This window comes from Pelobates fuscus, chromosome 13 (genome assembly GCF_036172605.1).
Source record: "Pelobates fuscus isolate aPelFus1 chromosome 13, aPelFus1.pri, whole genome shotgun sequence".
NCBI lineage: Eukaryota > Metazoa > Chordata > Amphibia > Anura > Pelobatidae > Pelobates > Pelobates fuscus.
Genome location: NC_086329.1, coordinates 25,022,580 through 25,040,545, shown reverse-complemented (window position 1 = coordinate 25,040,545; position 17,966 = coordinate 25,022,580).

Genomic DNA, 17,966 nt, shown 5'->3' with positions numbered 1-17,966 from the left:
GCCCCCACTGCTGCTCAGGGGTGGGGGCTGGTGGGGAGGACAATAGGTCCTCCTCCCTTTTTTTACTTTAGGGCCCCCACCCACTCAGGGAGGGGGGACCCTTTTTTTTTTTTAACAGTGAACAGCCACAGGCTGCTCACTGTTTAATAGACATGCCCCTACTCGCGGTATTGCGAGTAGGGGCACAATTTACTAATACTAAGTAATTTTTACTTAGTATTAGTAAATTTGTCTGAAAGACCAATTTAGGTCTTTCAGCCTTTTGGTTGATAACTCCCTAATACCGTGGGAATTAGGGAGTTATCTACCAAGCGGCTGCAACAAAAGTCCCGAAATGACGGAGTTCCGAAGTTGCCGAAGTTCTAAAGTGCCGAAGTTCTAAAGTGCCGAAGTTCTAAAGTGCCGAAGTGTCGAATTGCCGAAGTGTCGAATTGCCGAAGTCCCGAATTGACGAAGTCCCGAATTTCGGAATGCCGAACCGAGCTGAATATTTTCCCCATGCACATGCCTACTTTTCAGTTATTTGCTGTGTGGAGTTCCTTTAATATGAACAATATATTATATAAAAACACTATTATGTCTACATATGTTACAGAAACCGAGCAAATATGAGTAATAGGTATAAAGTTATTGATATTAAAAGTAAATAATTCATATTCTGTAATATTCCAGAAGGTTATTGATAACCTAGTGAACATCCCTAGGTTTTAGGAACCATCAATCTTAAAATAGGAATATGTTGTTAAACAGTGTACCCATTGTAGACCTATTCAGTAAATGTTTTTTTTTTTTAGCAAGACGGCTCATGTAACCTGCCTTTCCCCATATTTATTTCAAGAGACATCACAGTAAAATTATATATATAAACCTGTTACAAAATAGATAAACAAACCATAATCTGCTGCCTTGAACAAATCCAATCAAAGTTCCGAAACCTCATTGCCACTGTCTTGACTAAAGAAATGTGTAATCAATACCATCTCGTTAAAAAGTCTCTTTGCTACAGACATATCTGTATCATTATATAGCTTATTGGAAACATTTTTTTTCTTTAAACACAAGGCTAGTGCAAGTAGACAAAGTCTCTGTCCAAATCCAGCTACAGAACAAAGCAATGTTCTTTTAATCATAGATTCAACAAAATCCAAGTAAGAAGAAGGGTGACTTTGTTGACCAGTTGATTTTCTTAAGGCTTTCCTAACTTTTCCAACTCTTGTCTTGACCATATTTATGTTCTATTGAGTCGTTAGGGTTTTCGAGCTTTACGTAACACAATAAGAAAAAGTCCAAACTTTGTGAAGCAATTTCAAAAAGAAAAAGGCTAATCTAAGGTGGTATAAACAACATTCAAAGTGATAGCTACTTGCTAAGAGTTTTCAAGTGAGGGGACTGTTGATTTCTTTAAGTATCATGAGAAAAAGGTGACAAAAAGACAAACTTGTTAATGTATATGACAATGTTTTTTAATAAGACTAAAACTAAAATTAAACTTGGCCTTCAATCAGGCTATTATATCAAAGGACAAAAGAGGTGCCAAGTCATACTCATACTGTCAACATTCAGTACTGTCAACATACTGAAACATACTGTTTCAAGATAAGCTTTGGAGAGGAACCTCAAACTCTAGAATTGGTATCTTTTGATCAAATTCAAATTGACCATTGTAATTTGACCACATACATTTTTTTTTCTCATTTAGGTACACACAGAAATACAATAAAATATCAAGTTTTATTGAAAACAATAACAGCTTATTGTATCAAGTATCTCAATTAAATAACGCAAATATTCGTAAGAAAGCATGCACAATAATATCTGATAGTTTTGCCTACATTTATGAAACAAATTGCGAATAAATGGCTTGTCTCCATGGCGGCTGGTTAGTGACAAGTCACTAATCTGTAATATTTGCTAACATAACCACACAATTTTCATTACTCATTTCCAAAAGCTTCCAAGGATCCAGGATGGCTAAATGAGAGGTCTTCTCCTCCAAAGACCGAGTCCTTGAAATTGCTATAAACCACAAAATGCCTCAGACGGGTTTCCCCTTGCCCTCTTCTCCCCTGTTCTTGTTTTGTTTTATTTTGTTATTATTATTTTGCACGGATTCATAAATGAGTACTTTTTTCACAGATTTTCCAAGTTGGAGACACTATTTTTGGCACCCCACTCTTGGTCGAGAGAATTTTTATTTTCTTTGTTTTTGTTTCTTTATTCCCATTTTTGTTTGTTGTGACTTGTTTATAGGTTAGTTGGCTGTTTTATAGAAAAAAACAAATTTGAATAATGTGTTATCACACCACCAGAGACTATAACTCTGGACCGTTTTCTTTGTTTCAAGAACCCGTAGAACACTGAATGAATTATAACACATAATGCCTCCATGGGATGAAATATGAAGGATCCTGAAATTGCGTTGTGTTTTTGTAGTCCAAAACAGGGGCAAGTGGTTGTCTCTAAACATTTAATCCCAGATCATGTGCTATTTTGAAGAAGAGAGAAAAAGAGAGAGAAGAAAAAAAACTATATAAAAAAAAAGCATTACTGCTTTTTTGAAGCATTAATGACGGATGTAGAATTCTGCAGGGGAAGGAAAATCAATTCTGTTTTCCAACCGCAAACTTGAGGCGGCACACGAAAGATATACAAGCTTATCAGGTATGCAGCGAAGAAAAGTGTTATAGCAAAGAATCCCAGCTCTGTATTTGGCATGACTTCAGTGCGATGAGATTTTTTTTTCTTTTTTTTTTTTTTTTAAAACAGATTTGAAGAAAAAAAAAATCAATAACATCTGTGGTATTATGGTTAATTAAAAAACCTCTTGAATGGAGCTGAGAGATGAGAGGTCTGACCAAGGAGTAAGAGAGATGAAACCTGATTAGCCACAAGAAACGCTTTTTTAGATCTGAGTGGATAGGCCAGAGACTGCTTCGCAAAAGGATATGGGGGGAAAATTGCTTTTACTCTAACTTTCTTTAAATAATCAATACACCTCCATTACAGCCATCCTTATTCTACTCCAATATTCCGCTCACTGTTGTTTTTTTCCCAGCCTTTAGCTTTTAAAAGCTTCAAACAGAAATGGAATGTTGAATTTTTACCTTTTTATTGTATTTATTATTTTTAGATGGCAAACTGCTTTAATACGTATGTATCAAAATCATATACAGAAATCTCTTATTGAGAATATAATATGAAGTTCCAATGATTACTTCAACTGATTAGAACTATAGGGTTTTCTACGCAGTTAAAGGTAAATAATAATTAGTTTGAGAAAGACATATGATTAACAAATTAGAATTATGTAACGCATCTATCAGTTTAATAAATACACATATGAATTAAATATTGATGTTGTCTTCTTACCACAGTGTGGGCATTGACTAGCGTTAATTTTCTTTCCTAACGGGAATCGGCAGGCGTCAGAGTTTACCAGTGATGAAAGCAACCCTTGGGGCTACTTGTCTGGCAAAGCCAATTGCGTAATGGCAATTTTGCAAGATATCGATTTGTCCATCAGGCCACTGGGGCTCTTGCCAGTGATATAAGTTTGGATTCTACCATTATCTACTAGAGATTGCAGTACTCATGATCCTAAAGGAGATCTATTGGACCTCCTGAGGGATGAGGTACAGACCTCAGACACACAGATACAGAAAACTTATGGACTCTGATGCTGCCATGACTTCACCATGGAGATATTAGATGACCGAGCTGGCTGACAGAACAGGAATTTAAAGGAGGCCTAAGAGAAGCACATTGATCCGAAAGGGGGAGAAAATCCAATTTGAAGAGTTTTTTTTAAATTTTGCCACAAAATGGGAAAATCATTTCATTTTGACTGCAAAATGGCAATCCGATTTTCTCCTTGGATTAACATGCTATTCTCCGACATATTAAAGTGGAACTTGTGAATAAATGCTGTAACACATCAAAAGTTATATATATATATATATATATATATATATATATATATATATATGTATATGTATATATATATTTTTTCTACAGTAACGTCCCTGAACAATGACCGCATAAATCACAGGTGATGGTAAAAATCCAAGCAATAATGTTGTTTTATTCTTTACAATTGTATGGAGTATGTTGTATTAATGAACACCTGGTTCCACAGACGATCTTACAAATGGAAAAGGTGTTCTTTCATTTTATTTATTTGTTATTGTCCAGGAATGAACTGCATGCTTAGTTTGAAATTATTGGGTGAGGCACAAATATTCGTAGTTCGGGAGTATGAAAGGAATTAGTTATTAGTTAGAAGGAAGAGAGTTTTTGTCGATTTGATTTAGAATATATATAAATCTAAACTACAACAAATATATATATTTTTTAATTTACCGTATTTGTTTAAATTTGATTATTTTATTTCTTTAGGACATGATAAAAGCAGAATTTACCAATATCCACATTTTTATCAAATGTTGATAACTATAGTTTTTCTGTCACCTGCATTTGTTCTTTTTATGAAATATATTGAACAGACGTATTAACAGCCAGCAACTGGCTAAATTTTTAAGATTAACTTAAAGGACCAAGTATGTTTTCCTGGCACTATAGTGCCCTGAGGGTGCCCCCACCCTCAGGGCCCTCCTCCCGCCGGGCTCTAGGGTGTGTAAGGGGTTACATTTACCTCTTTCTCCAGTGCCGGGCGGGGGACTCTCCTCTTCCTCTCCTCCTCGGCTGAATGTGCATGTGTGCGAGCATTCAGCCAGTCCATAGGAAAGCATTAACAATGCTTTCCTATCGACGTTGGCATCTTCTCACTGTGAAAATCACAGTGAGAAGTGCGGAAGCCTTCTAACGGCTGTCAATGAGACAGCTACTAGAGGCTGGATAAACCCATAGGTAAACATAGAAGTTTCTCTCAAACTGCTATGTTTACAGCAGAAAGGGTTAATCCTAGAGGGACCTGGCACCCAGACCACTTCATTAAGCTGAAGTGGTCTGGGTGCCTATAGTGGTCCTTTAAAGCGGCGCTGTTGCTAAAGATAAAATTTACCTAACATGCTCATATATAGCTCCCTCTGTCTAAATCTCTTTTTATTTTTATTCTTGCCGGACTAGCTTTCATAACAAACAAATACATTTCTTATGTATATCAGTCAAGTTGCCAAAACTTGACAATAGGCCGAGATTAAGGTTCTGTTATGGCTACCAATCAAATTTACCCACAATGTATCGGAGAGGAGAAGAAAATGGCTGAACCCAGATACTGAGATCTTGCAGATGGAAGAATATGTAATAAATATAAATAAATGCAAACAGCAAATTTATTTAGAAAATTGGGCAGAATAGATGGGCCCAATCTGCCATCACATTCTATGTTTCTATGTTTAAGGGTGAGGGTAGTATAATTAAGATACATAAAAAAAAAAAAAAGTTTTGCCTATCAGGTGTCATCACTATATACTGGTATCATAGCAACAAACCACATCACTGTTTGCCTGTAGGTTAAACCAATGACTTTGCAATTATGACATCACATAGCAGTACATTGAGATGCATATACAGTGCAAGTTGCAGTCACCCCTTCCTGTCCAATAACAAATGCAAGCAATTTTTGCTGTTGCAAGCAAATTTAAATACAGGATCGTATTTTACATTCTTCTAGGTTTGATTAGAAGATGCATTATAACCTTTGAGGACAACTGGCTTCCATCAACAGCAGAAATGCATCTGAAGGTATAGTAGATTGACTTAATCTGTTGGCATACACATGGACTAATAAATCTCACCGTAATTTGTGACATTAGCATCTAAACATAGAAGTTAAGGGATATGGTGGTTGCTTGAGAAGTTCCTGTAGTGTTTGGAGGTCCCAGACCCAGCTTAATATGAACCACTCACATACATCACTTATTTATATATTTTAAGATTTGGTGAGGATACATATAGGAATACATAAATGCTTGAGATGTGAGTAAGGAGTCACATCATTACATAGTTACATAGCTGAAAAGAGAATTGCGTCCATCAAGTTCAGCCTTCCTCACATATGTTTTTGCTGTTGATCCAAAAGAAGGCAAAAAACCTAGTCTGAAGCACTTCCAGTTTTGCCACAAACTAGGAAAAAATTCCTTCATGACCCCAAAATAGCAGTCAGATATCTCCTTGGATCAAGCAGCTATTACCCCACTAATTAGAAATTATATCCCTGTATGTTATGTGTTTGTAAGTATTTATCCAATTGCAGTTTAAACATCTGTATGGACTCTGACAAAACCACCTCTTCAGGCAGAGAATTCCATATCCTTATTGCTCTTACTGTAAAAAAAACACTTTTCTTTGCCTTAGATGAAATATCCTTTCCTAAATGTGTGACCTTGTGTCCTATGTATAGTCCTGTTTATGAATAGATTTCCAGATAAAGGTTTGTACTGGCCCCGAATATATTTGTATAAAGTTATCATATCCCGTCTCAGGCGCTGTTTTTCCAAACTAAACAGATTTAATTTTTGTAACCTTTCTTCATAACTAAAATGCTCCATTCCTTTTATCAATTTTGTAGCTCGTCTCTGGACTTTTTCTAGTGCCATGATATCCTTCTTTAGAACAGGCGCCCAAAATTGCACAGCATATTCAAGGTGTGGTCTTACCAGCGATTTATAAAGAGGCAAAATTATATTTTCATCCCGAGAATTTATGCCCCTATTTATACATGACAAAACCTTTCTGGCCTTAGCAACTGCAGATTGACATTGCATATTGCTGCCTAATTTGTTGTCTATAACAATTCCCAAATCCTTCTTGTGTGTGGTTATCCCTAATTCACTACCATTTAGTGTGTAAGTTGCTTGTGCATTCTTAACCCCGAAGTGCATAACTTTGCATTTCTCTACGTTAAATTTCATCTGCCATTTTAGTGCCCAGTCCCCCAATCTATCCAAATCCCTCTGCAGCAAAGCAATATCCTGCTCACATTTTATTACTTTACACAGTTTTGTGTCCTCTGCAAACACTGATACATGGCTTTCAATGCCTATTTCAAGATCATTTTTAAATATGTTAGAAGTGATCCCAAAACAGAACCCTGAGGGACACTACTTACCACTTTTGTCCAGCCTAAAAATGTACCATTAATGACAACTCGTTGTACTCTATCCTTAAGCCAATGTTCTACCCAAGAACAAGAATATTCATTTTTTAGTATGAAGACTAACCTATTGTGAGGAACCGTATCAAATGCCTTGGCAAAATCCAAGTAGATCACATCAACTGCAACACCCTGATCTATACTTCTACTTACTTCTTCGTAGAATGCAATTAGGTTAGTTTGACATGACCTATGTTTCATAAAACCATGCTGATTATTGCTAATAACAAAGTTCTTCCCAATGAATTCCTGAATATTATCCCTTAACCCCTTAAGGACCAAGCTTCTGGAATAAAAGGGAATCATGACATGTCACACATGTCATGTGTCCTTAACCCCTTCAGGACCGGCCTGTTTTTGCGATGTTTGTACGTTAAGGACCAGAGCAGTTTTAACACTTTTGTGGTGTTTGTGTTTAGCTGTAATTTTCCGCTCTCTCATTTACGGTTCCCATACAAGTTATATATTGTTTTTTTCAAGACAAGAAGGGCTTTCTTTACATACCAGTATTTATATTATGTCATATATTGTATTTAAAAAAAATAATGAAATATGGTGAAAAATTAAAAAAAAAACATGTTTTTGGACTTTTACTTGAAAAATCTTTTACTTATCTACAAAAGCTAATGAAAAAAACTGCTAAATAGATTCAAAATTTTGTCCCGAGTTTAAAAACACCCAGTGTTTACATGCTTTATTGCTTTTTTTTTGCAAGTTATAGGCCTATAAATACAAGTAGGAAATTGCTGTTTCAATATATATATATTTTAAATGTATCAATAGTGACATTGTTACACCGTTATCTGTCATAAATCCCCGAAACACACCTAACATGTACATATTTTTTAAAGTAGACAACCCAGGGTATTTAAAATGGGGTATGTCCAGTCTTTTTTAGTAGCCACCTAGTCACAAACACTGGCCAAAGTTAGCATTTATATTTGTTTGTGTGTTAAAAATGCAAAAACCGCTAACTTTGGCCGGTGTTTGTGACTAAGTGGCTACTAAAAAAGGCTGAACATACCCCATTTGCAATACCTTGGGTTGTCTTCTTTTGTAAATGGTATGCCATCATGGGGCTAATTCTCATTCCTTGGCTACCATACGCTGTCAAAGGCAACCTAACCAATCTGACAAATTTCAATAAAAAAAATCAAGCCTTATATTTGACCCTGTAACTTTCACAAACACTATAAAACCTCTACATGTGGGGTACTGTTATACTCAGGAGACTTCGCTGAACACAAATATTAGTGTATCAGAACAGTAAAATATATCACAGCAATAATATCCTCAGTGAAAGAGCTGTTTGTGTGTGAAAAATGCAAAAAACTTCACTTTCACTGACAATATCATCGCTGTGATATGTTTTACTGTTTTGAAACACTAATATTTGTGTTCAGCGAAGTCTCCCGAGTAAAACAGTACCCCCATGTACAGGATTTAGGGTGTCATAGAAAGTTACAGGGTTAAGCACAGTGCTAGCAAATTAAATTATCTGGACTTTTGGCCTGGGTTGGCAGGCAGGTCCCTCAAATTGCAATCATTAAAATTACTTAATTAGGTAAAAATATTACATAAATATGCACGTAGAATTTTAATATATATACATATTTATATATTTGACGTCTACGTGTATATTTATGAAATTATTAATGTAATTTTGTATGTGGACATATGTATATTTCGTATTATTTTTATTTATTTATTTATACATAGCTATATATATCATTACATTCTAAGTGTATTTTGATATAAATATATATATATCAATATCAAAATACTGTTAGAATAAAATTGAATATATATATATAATTTTTTTTTAATTATTAAAAATTATTTTTATTTTTTGTTATTTATTTTTATTAACATATTATTTGTATTTTATAATAATATATATATACCATATATATAGTTATTATATATATTGTATATATTCGTGTGTAATTTAAATATAAGTGTATTTTTATATTAATATACGTATATATAAATATAAAAATAAACTTAGTGTGACATTATATATATGATATATATACATATATTATATATAGGTATATATAGATATAATACATGTATATATATCATATATATATATACACATATTATAATTTTTTTTACACTGATTTTTTTGTTTTACACTTTATTTTATGATTTTTCACTTGCAGGGAGACTGCCTGTCAGCACAGACAGTCCCCCTGCAGGCAGATACACAGACCCCTATTGCGGTCATGTGATCGAGTGATCACATGGCCGTGGGGTCCTGATCTGCCGAGGGGGGACTGCCCGGGCAGACAGGCAGTCCCCCTGGACCGGGAGGAGAGCTGATCGCCGCCGTGGGACCGACGGCGATCAGGTAAGTAGCCCAAAACCGTTATGACGGTTCAGGACCGTCAGCGGTCCAAACGCACGTTTTACCGCTGACGGTCCTGAACCGTCAGCGGTCCTGAAGGGGTTAAGGGGTTAAAATATTTTCCCAGTTACAGAAGTTTAGCTCACAGGTCTATAATTTCCAGGCAAGGATTTTGAACCCTTTTTAAATATAGGAACAACATCTGCCTTCCTCCAATCCTCCGGTACAACACCTGAAACAAAAGAATCTTGAAAAATTAAATACAGAGGTTCACTTATTTCCCCACTTAGCTCCTTAAGTACTCGTGGGTGAATACTGTCAGGCCGCGGAGCTTTATTTACATTAATTTTCTTTAATAGCTGTAGCACCTTGTCTCGAGTTATCCAATCACAAGTTATTTGCAAGTTTTTTGCACCATCATTTGCATATATCTTGCCATAGAATCCTCATTAATATATACTGAAAGAAATAGTTAATTGCCATTATAAAGCTCAATTTGTTGCCTCTACAGGCACATAAGTTGTTGCAAAAGATATCAACATTCTATATGGAGACCTGTGTATTACATTCTTTTTAGAGGACAGTAACAATAAAACAACGTAACAATAAAACCTAAACAAGCATCATTTGATGCAAAACGGTGTATCTTTATGTTCTAGATTTTGGAGGTATTGGATACCTCTGTATGTAAGTAGGAGTACTAAGCTGTCTGCAGGGTAGAGTATTATGTACCGATCATGGTGTCGCATGGCATGGTACTTGGGCTAATTTGAGGGTATCTGAACTTTCCTTTTAATAGAGTGGATATGCAATTCGGAGACTAGAAAGTGGTGGTACCCCCATAGGGTTGTGTCGTACATTGTTGTCTGTATCACGGTTTGAGTACCTGATTGCGTTCTGGCAGAGCCTCTAAAAACCATTGAGAATGGTATGGGGGCTGTGAGAAAGAGTGTAGGTGCTTTGGACTCCCTGTCAACCAGTGGAGACCAGGCTCCTGGTTCTCCAATTCCCATAACCCTTATGTCATGGATTATAGGTTAATAGTAATATGTACAAGGGGAGAAAAAACAGAGAACTGTTACAAGAAAGTGAGTGACTCTGTGTCTGCCTCTCTGGAAAAGAGTGGATACAGTGCACCAATTAGGAGTACTAGAAGAGGTAAAGTATGGTCACTCTTCTATAAGGGAATAGGGCGTCCTAGAGGAGCACTCCCTGCCCTTTCAGTATCAAGGACTAAGGGATTTCATAGGGAAGATCAAGAGATTAGAACACAAAAGGAACTACTCTGAAGAGTCTTCACAGGATGATTGCACATGCAACTAAATTATGTGAACATACCCAAAAACATCTGGGTTGTCCTATATTGCCACCAGAAAGTATCCCATTGTGAAGGCAAAATAGAATGGGGAATGAAGAGTTATCCACACTGCCAATGTCAATGCATCCTGACCCTGAATCTTGCTGTGGGCACATTATATAAAGATTGAAGATTCAAGTTGGACAGTCTCCTACATCCAAAGCTTAGCCCTCATAAATGCCCAGTCCACCAAGTTGAAGGCCTTTGTGTCACTGGTGAAGGAGATAAGCTTCTGCAGTTGTGCTTAACAGATAATATTTGGTCTCTACCAGTGTTGTCTTTGGTTCCATACTCGAGATAAAGTCGACCTTATCCACGTGGACTTGAACTGGGAGGAATTGTTAATTACTAAGGGACTAGAGTTTTTTGAGCAGATTCAAATCATAATTTAGTAAGGGAATTGGCCTACAACTTACACAGACCACAGGATCCTTCTTCTCCTTCATAAGCACAGTAATATACGCAAACATTGAATCCTGGTAAATTATCCACCTTTTAGCGATATGAAATGTGTAATAGTCCAGGGCTAGGTGGTCAGGATCTTATGCCTCACAATTGTCCTGATTTCTGTGGGACAGTCACAATTTTCGGGTCCTGTCCCGCCATCTTGCTTTTTGGGGACACCAGAGAATTCTCCCCAACAAGCATTGCATGAGCTGTGCCCTCAGTGGGCTGGCCTTAAAAGATAGGCAGACAGCCTTGCATGCATTCACGTGCAGTCAGGGTTTCCTGCAGTGCTACTCACCCTTGTCCAGGACCTACATGCACGCATCAATGCCAGAGAGCTCCATGTGCATCTCAATCAATTTAAAGAGGATGGTCACCTACTTTGTTGACGACAAAAGAAGACTTTGTAAGCTTGTTAGCAAAAATGTGATAGCTTTGATATCCAAGCACAGACTCTCATAGTAGGCAGGCATTGAAGGTGGAAGTGGAACGTTTATGTAGCCTAGAGTATGCCACATTTTTATCTATAGGACTTCACTTTCATAGAAGGGTAACTACACAATGAGGTCCTCTTGGGGTAATCGGTCTTCAAGTTCTAAAGGGTGATAGGGGAAGGCAGTTGAGGGCCAAATCTCAAATCAAGAGCCATTCAATTATCAGTTTATGCTCTGCAATGATCATGCCACACCTTCCCAATTCTAAGTTTTTACATATCTAAATGCCATGCTGTAATCAAGAGCAATTATCAGGTTGTGTGCATTTTTGGCATGTAGCCCATCATTGGAGCCATGTGGTGCTTCCTATGTGGGGGAAGGGGGGCATCTGAAGGAGCACATGAGGATATGAAATTAATATAAAAAAAAATACGAATCAGACACAAAATACAAATTTTTGATATAGTGATCTATATTAATGTATATAGAGCTTGTCACAACTGTTTTTCTTAAGCAACTCAAACGCACGCAAACTACTCATGGAGACCTAAACAGAAGATAATTTTCCACTGTGGAATTTTACTGTGTATTTTATTATATTAAAGATTATTTGGTCACTTTTTTTACTGGTACCATCTATCTTTTTAATACACTGAGCACTGTTTTATACCTGTTTGTTACCTGGCATCATTTTGGACCCCAAGCAATCCCTAGGTGGGGATAATACCACCAACGCTATCATCAAGGAGCAGTTGGTCTGCTCCATTCTTGTGAGTATTATTTTTTTCTCTTTTATCCGTGGATTTTACCCAGTGAGCACTATTTGTTGTCTCCTTTCTTTTTATATATTTGACCACTGACGGAGGAACCTCCCATATATCCCATAAGCGGGGATTATACCGCTGCACGCCTTTCATACTAGAGCGAGTTACAGCTCCTCCACATGTGAGTTCTATACCAGCTTTTAGACTGTTGTATCTCTTTATCAGACGTATTGCACTATTTTTTTCTCTATTTTTCCCTATATCTGAGTGAATCCCTAAGAAGGAGGAGAAAGAGGATATCCGCTCCGGACCAACATCTATAGATCCTACGTCCCCTATTGGACCTGTTCCAGATAAGACTTTCTTTCCTTTTTTTACTTGGACTATTTTATACACTGACGTTTTGTGCCCTTCCCCCTATTTCTTGTAGCCGCCATCTGTTTAAGGGTTTTTTTGAGAGATCCCCTTATAGGGTTGCTCCCTTTTGGGTATTTAGCGCTTACTCATATTTTCTGTTTTTCAGAAGATAATTTGGACCTGTAGACTCCTATGGTGGGTTGCAACTTTACAGCTCCATACTTTGCTATTCATAGGTAATGGAAAAAACATTGGGTAAAGCACCCAGAAACCCACTATAGAGTGTTGGTACCGTCTATCGGTTATTGACCACTATATAGCCAGGTTTTAGAGGTGGAGTTAGCATGATTTGGTTAATGAGGTGATCATAAGGTTTTGGTTGATAGGGAGGGGGATGTTATTAGGACTTTGGGGTAGAGGGATGATGAGGGGATTGTAGGGTAAGGGGGAAGTTATTTTGGGTAATGAGGCAGGGATTGATTCAGGGATTATGGGGCCTCAAATTTTTTTGGGGGTTTTGTTAATGGCTTAGAGTCACATCTGATGATATCCAAGTGGTTTGTGTTTTGAGATCAATATCGCTAGTCCAAACCATATTATTATTTATTAATTTGAATAATAAACACAACTACAATTTAGTAGAATAACAATGCCGCCTATACCATACGATTTACTTGGAAACTAATGAAAGATCAGTGGTACCTGTCCTGTTTAAATCATTTTAAATTATTAATATTAATTTGGGGCCACTTTTAATAAAATAAGTTCCATTAATCTTGTTGTGACGTTCTCCTTTATAATATTTTCAGCATTCCCTCGCTTTAAATGCCACAGTACTAAAAAGCAATAGCACCATTGAAAATATACCTCCTCCATTTACCAAACACTGAAGTAGCAGGACTTGTCTGTTATATGCAAAACAGTAGCAGCTGCTATGATAAATCTTCTAAAGAATAGGCAACCCTTAATTCTCGAGTACACCATCGTGGGACCTGTACGTAAAATATTGTTTTAGCCAAGAATTAGATCCTTTGGTGTACTCGTATTCCAGATACTCTCTCTTCATCATCAATCATACAAAGGAAAAATCCTCATTTTTATGATCCTTAGAGATGAGATGAAATGGAGTAGACACTTTATACCTATGGGAGAAAATGTGTATTGCAGAAACAGCTTCTCTAGCTAAGATAGTGTTAATATGAAAACACTTCAAGAGAAAGCTCTTAGCAACAATCCTTCAAACATGGACATCGGAGCACAAAAAAATGGGGGTCGAGAGTCAGTGAGAAAAAAAAAAAGTAATCTTCTAAACAATTAATTAATGTTTGCCATAAATTATCATCTTTTACTTCCTTCTCAAGAAGAGTAGAGGGAATAAAAAAACAGCATTTTTTTGCAGGTGGTGGCATTCAAAGTGAGGGTAATCAGAGCATCGAGTGTGGAAGCACAGCACTTGCAGAGTGACTGGGTGAATTGGGCTGGATTAAAGCCCAGCAGGGTGCTGTGGTTTCAGGTTGAAAGCTGTGTGTTTGTGATCAGCAAAAAAAAAAAAAAAAGAAAAAGAAAATCTTGAATTTATTTAATCTGCTCTTCTGCTAACAGCACTTCTGTAACCAGTAACACTCCCATTCTCTCGTTCTCTCTCTCCAAAGAGCCCTTAGTGCCCTCCCTAGGACAACTCGTTCACATCTCAATGCTAAATTCCTCCCACTCCCCGAAATCTAATATTTACAAGGAAATAGAAAAATGCACAACTTCGCAGATGTATCAGCACCTTCAAACCTGAATTCTCACTTCACTACACATACAGTAAAATACATGCAGTAACAAACAAAGGACCGTTTTATTGAACAAGCCCTTAACATTGATATTGTGTGTAAATATGACATGCTTGTAGGGATTTTCTATTCATAAGGGAACTAATTCACAGGAAGTGAAGCATGACGTGATAGAGAAATGGTTGTGGAATACCATTCTCATTCAGGGGGAAAAGGTGCACATGGGCAAAAATATGGCCATTGCGTGCATTCCATTCTCGGAATGTTCATGTAGTTTGTAAATAGGCTTGGGGGTGTGTGTCATAGCTTCCAAACAGAGACCCTGAGAATAATAGAAAATGGCTTTTGCCCTAAATTTTGGTCCATCAGAGTATTTTTGTGTATCAGACACTTTGAATAAATGGATAAAAAGATTATTAAATTAGCCAAGTATTCCTGTTCAGTGCTTAATTGTGGTATTGGTGCTTACAGACTATTTGGTTTGAAAGAATGAAATCACAAAAAGGGGTATCTGTTGTATCATTAAAGGGAAACTATAGGCTAGGAATTAAAAATGGTATTCCTAGCCTATAGTGCCCCTACACCCCCAGCGCACATAGTTCATAGATAAAAACTATTTTGTCACATACCTGAATCCAGTACCCATAATGTCCTTCGGCGCTGGCTCAGGCTCTGCCTTCACTCCTCCTCCTTTAACATCACCCGACATTGGGGACCTAATGCTTTCTTATGGGTCATGAATAACGTGAAGACATCCAGCGTCGTTCGTCGACCAAAAGTCGCCTAACAACTCAGAAGCGCCTCTATTGGCTGTCTGGCTGACAGGTGGAGTTACCTCCAAGGTAATTATTACAGTTTCTCAAGAACTGCAGTAATTACAATTGCAAGGTTAAATTGACAGGGACAGTGCACCCAGACCACTTCAATGATCTGAAGTTGTCTGGGTGCCTATAGTGTCCCCTTAATAAAAATGAGCAACAAGATAATCTGTTTAGTCCATGAAGCCACAATTTTGTAATAAGCCAACCGGCCAATTGATCCTCCCCCTCAATAAGTATATTGTTTCCTATCTGGTGTCGGCAAGTGTGGGTGTGGGAGGGTAGAAAGGGCTGGTTCTTGACTCAAAACTGGCAGTCAGATTTCTCCTTGAGTCAACCTAGATGTTCAGTAAAAAATATGTAAGGAATCTGACAAAACAAACTCTTTAGGCAGAGATCCACAACTCCTCCTATCTTACACTCTAAATGGGTGAACTCTCATCCTTTGGGCAATCATATTCATGAACTATGTGACACATTTATATTCCTTTTTTTGTTGTTGTACATATTTTAGACCCTTTATGAAATATTGTAAGATGAGGAATACCACAAAGTCCATAAAAGGTGTTATCTCTCCATAATATTTCTGTAAATATCATATAACTTATTTCTATAAATAAAAAAAAATTGTGTACATTTATTACATTTTACACGAATCCCTGAGAAATATATACATGAAATTGGTGTTTTCTCAAATGTTTGTGCTAACTAGGCATTCCATGTTTAAAGTAAATATGCTATTTTTAATTTAAAAAAAGAACAACTATGTATTGACTATAACTGGGCTCCATTAAACCATATGTGATTTTATACATTTGTTTTAAGTAGTATTAATAACAGGAAGACTATATGGCTACATACACCATCACTTGGTTACTAAGCAACCTTATAAATTGTACTCAGTCAGAAGGTAAATTATTTCTAATGAATATATATATAATATATGTGTGTATATATATATATATATATATATATATATATATATATATATATATGGATTTTTACTAAAAAATAAATGTACCCATATATAGTAAATATAATCTTTGGTTCTGTATTGAACAGAAATGTAAAAAAAATACAAAATAAAGTGTTAAAGCAATCAATTGCATAACAAAATGAAAATCTTCAAGTATTTACTATACATTGTTTTTATTTCTCTCTCTTTTCCTTTAGATATCGACTATCTTTTCCCAAGTGACTTCAATGACTTGCTGTTGCTGTAAGTACACAGAGTACATACATATTTATATAATAAATACCATATATTCCACATTATCGCCCAGTGAAGCCAGTGGTACCCAGCGTGTAGGCAGCCTGATATTAGAGGAGCTTATATTTCTTGTAATTTTGTAATTAAAAACAGACAAAAGAGAAAAATGTTAAATGGGTTTCAATCAATTTACCATAAATACACATAAAGGTTCCACGTTTTGGAATCTTGAGGTATAAATTGTATCACCCAAGTAATTTGAGTCCATCTCTGCCACATTTCAGCTGTAAAAATAGCATGCCTTTTCTTCAGTAAAGAGACTGGGAGGAGCAACGTTCCTCTTATTAGTAGCTATCATGGACCTAAGAATAGAGATTGAGTTTCCATTTCTTCAATGGGTTCTTCCTTAAAGGGAACCTAAAGTGGCAAAAATAACAATAATTAATTTCAGACTATAGGTTCCATTCTAGCTTTATAAACACTGCCTACATTTTTAATTACATGTAACTTACTTTAAAAGTTGTTATCTTCTGCTCTGTAAATATAACTTTAATTACATACAGGAGGCTCCTGTAGGGTCTAGAAGGCTATTAACAGAGCAGGAGATAGGAAATTCTAATGATTCCCTATATTTAACAAGTAAAGATTTGAAAAGTAAAGTTAAAAGTAGTTAAATGCACCTGGCAGTAAACATGGAGAAAGCACACAGAGAAGATGAGAAAGAAAGCAATGTTGTTATTTCTCCTCCTCATTTGCAATTTGTGCCTTAGCTGTGCCTACAGTGAACTGGCTTATGATGCCATTAAGGCAGCTACAAGGTACGATCGATCACAGTTACATTTTAAAAATGATTGACGTTACAACTTTTGTCTGTCATAGGGGATTGGCCTTGAAAGCCTTTATTACTCTTTCACAGGCCACACAATACAAGCATGGATATGTACCATTCTTCGCATAATTCTAGAAAGGTGTTTTCTCTGTCATTCTGTTATATTCGGACTTCACAGACAAATCTTACATCATTAATATGCGACAGGGCTGGTGAGAGAGAACCATTCACTATTTCATTGTCATGATTTCCTTCCCGAGGGCAAAAAGGTGACAATTTGAATGCATTTCGCAATCAAATGTAGAAAATTACATAGGAAATACCATTATGTGCATCTTTTCCCAGGAATTCCTGATGTAGATAAAATGTGCCGAATGCCGTCTATATTTATTGATTGAGCGAGGAATCTATTATCCATGTCCAATAGCCTTGTTTTTCTTAGGCGCCATTCAAAATGGCAAATTCACAATGAAATAGCTGTGGAATTCACTATATTTGCAATTGGGGA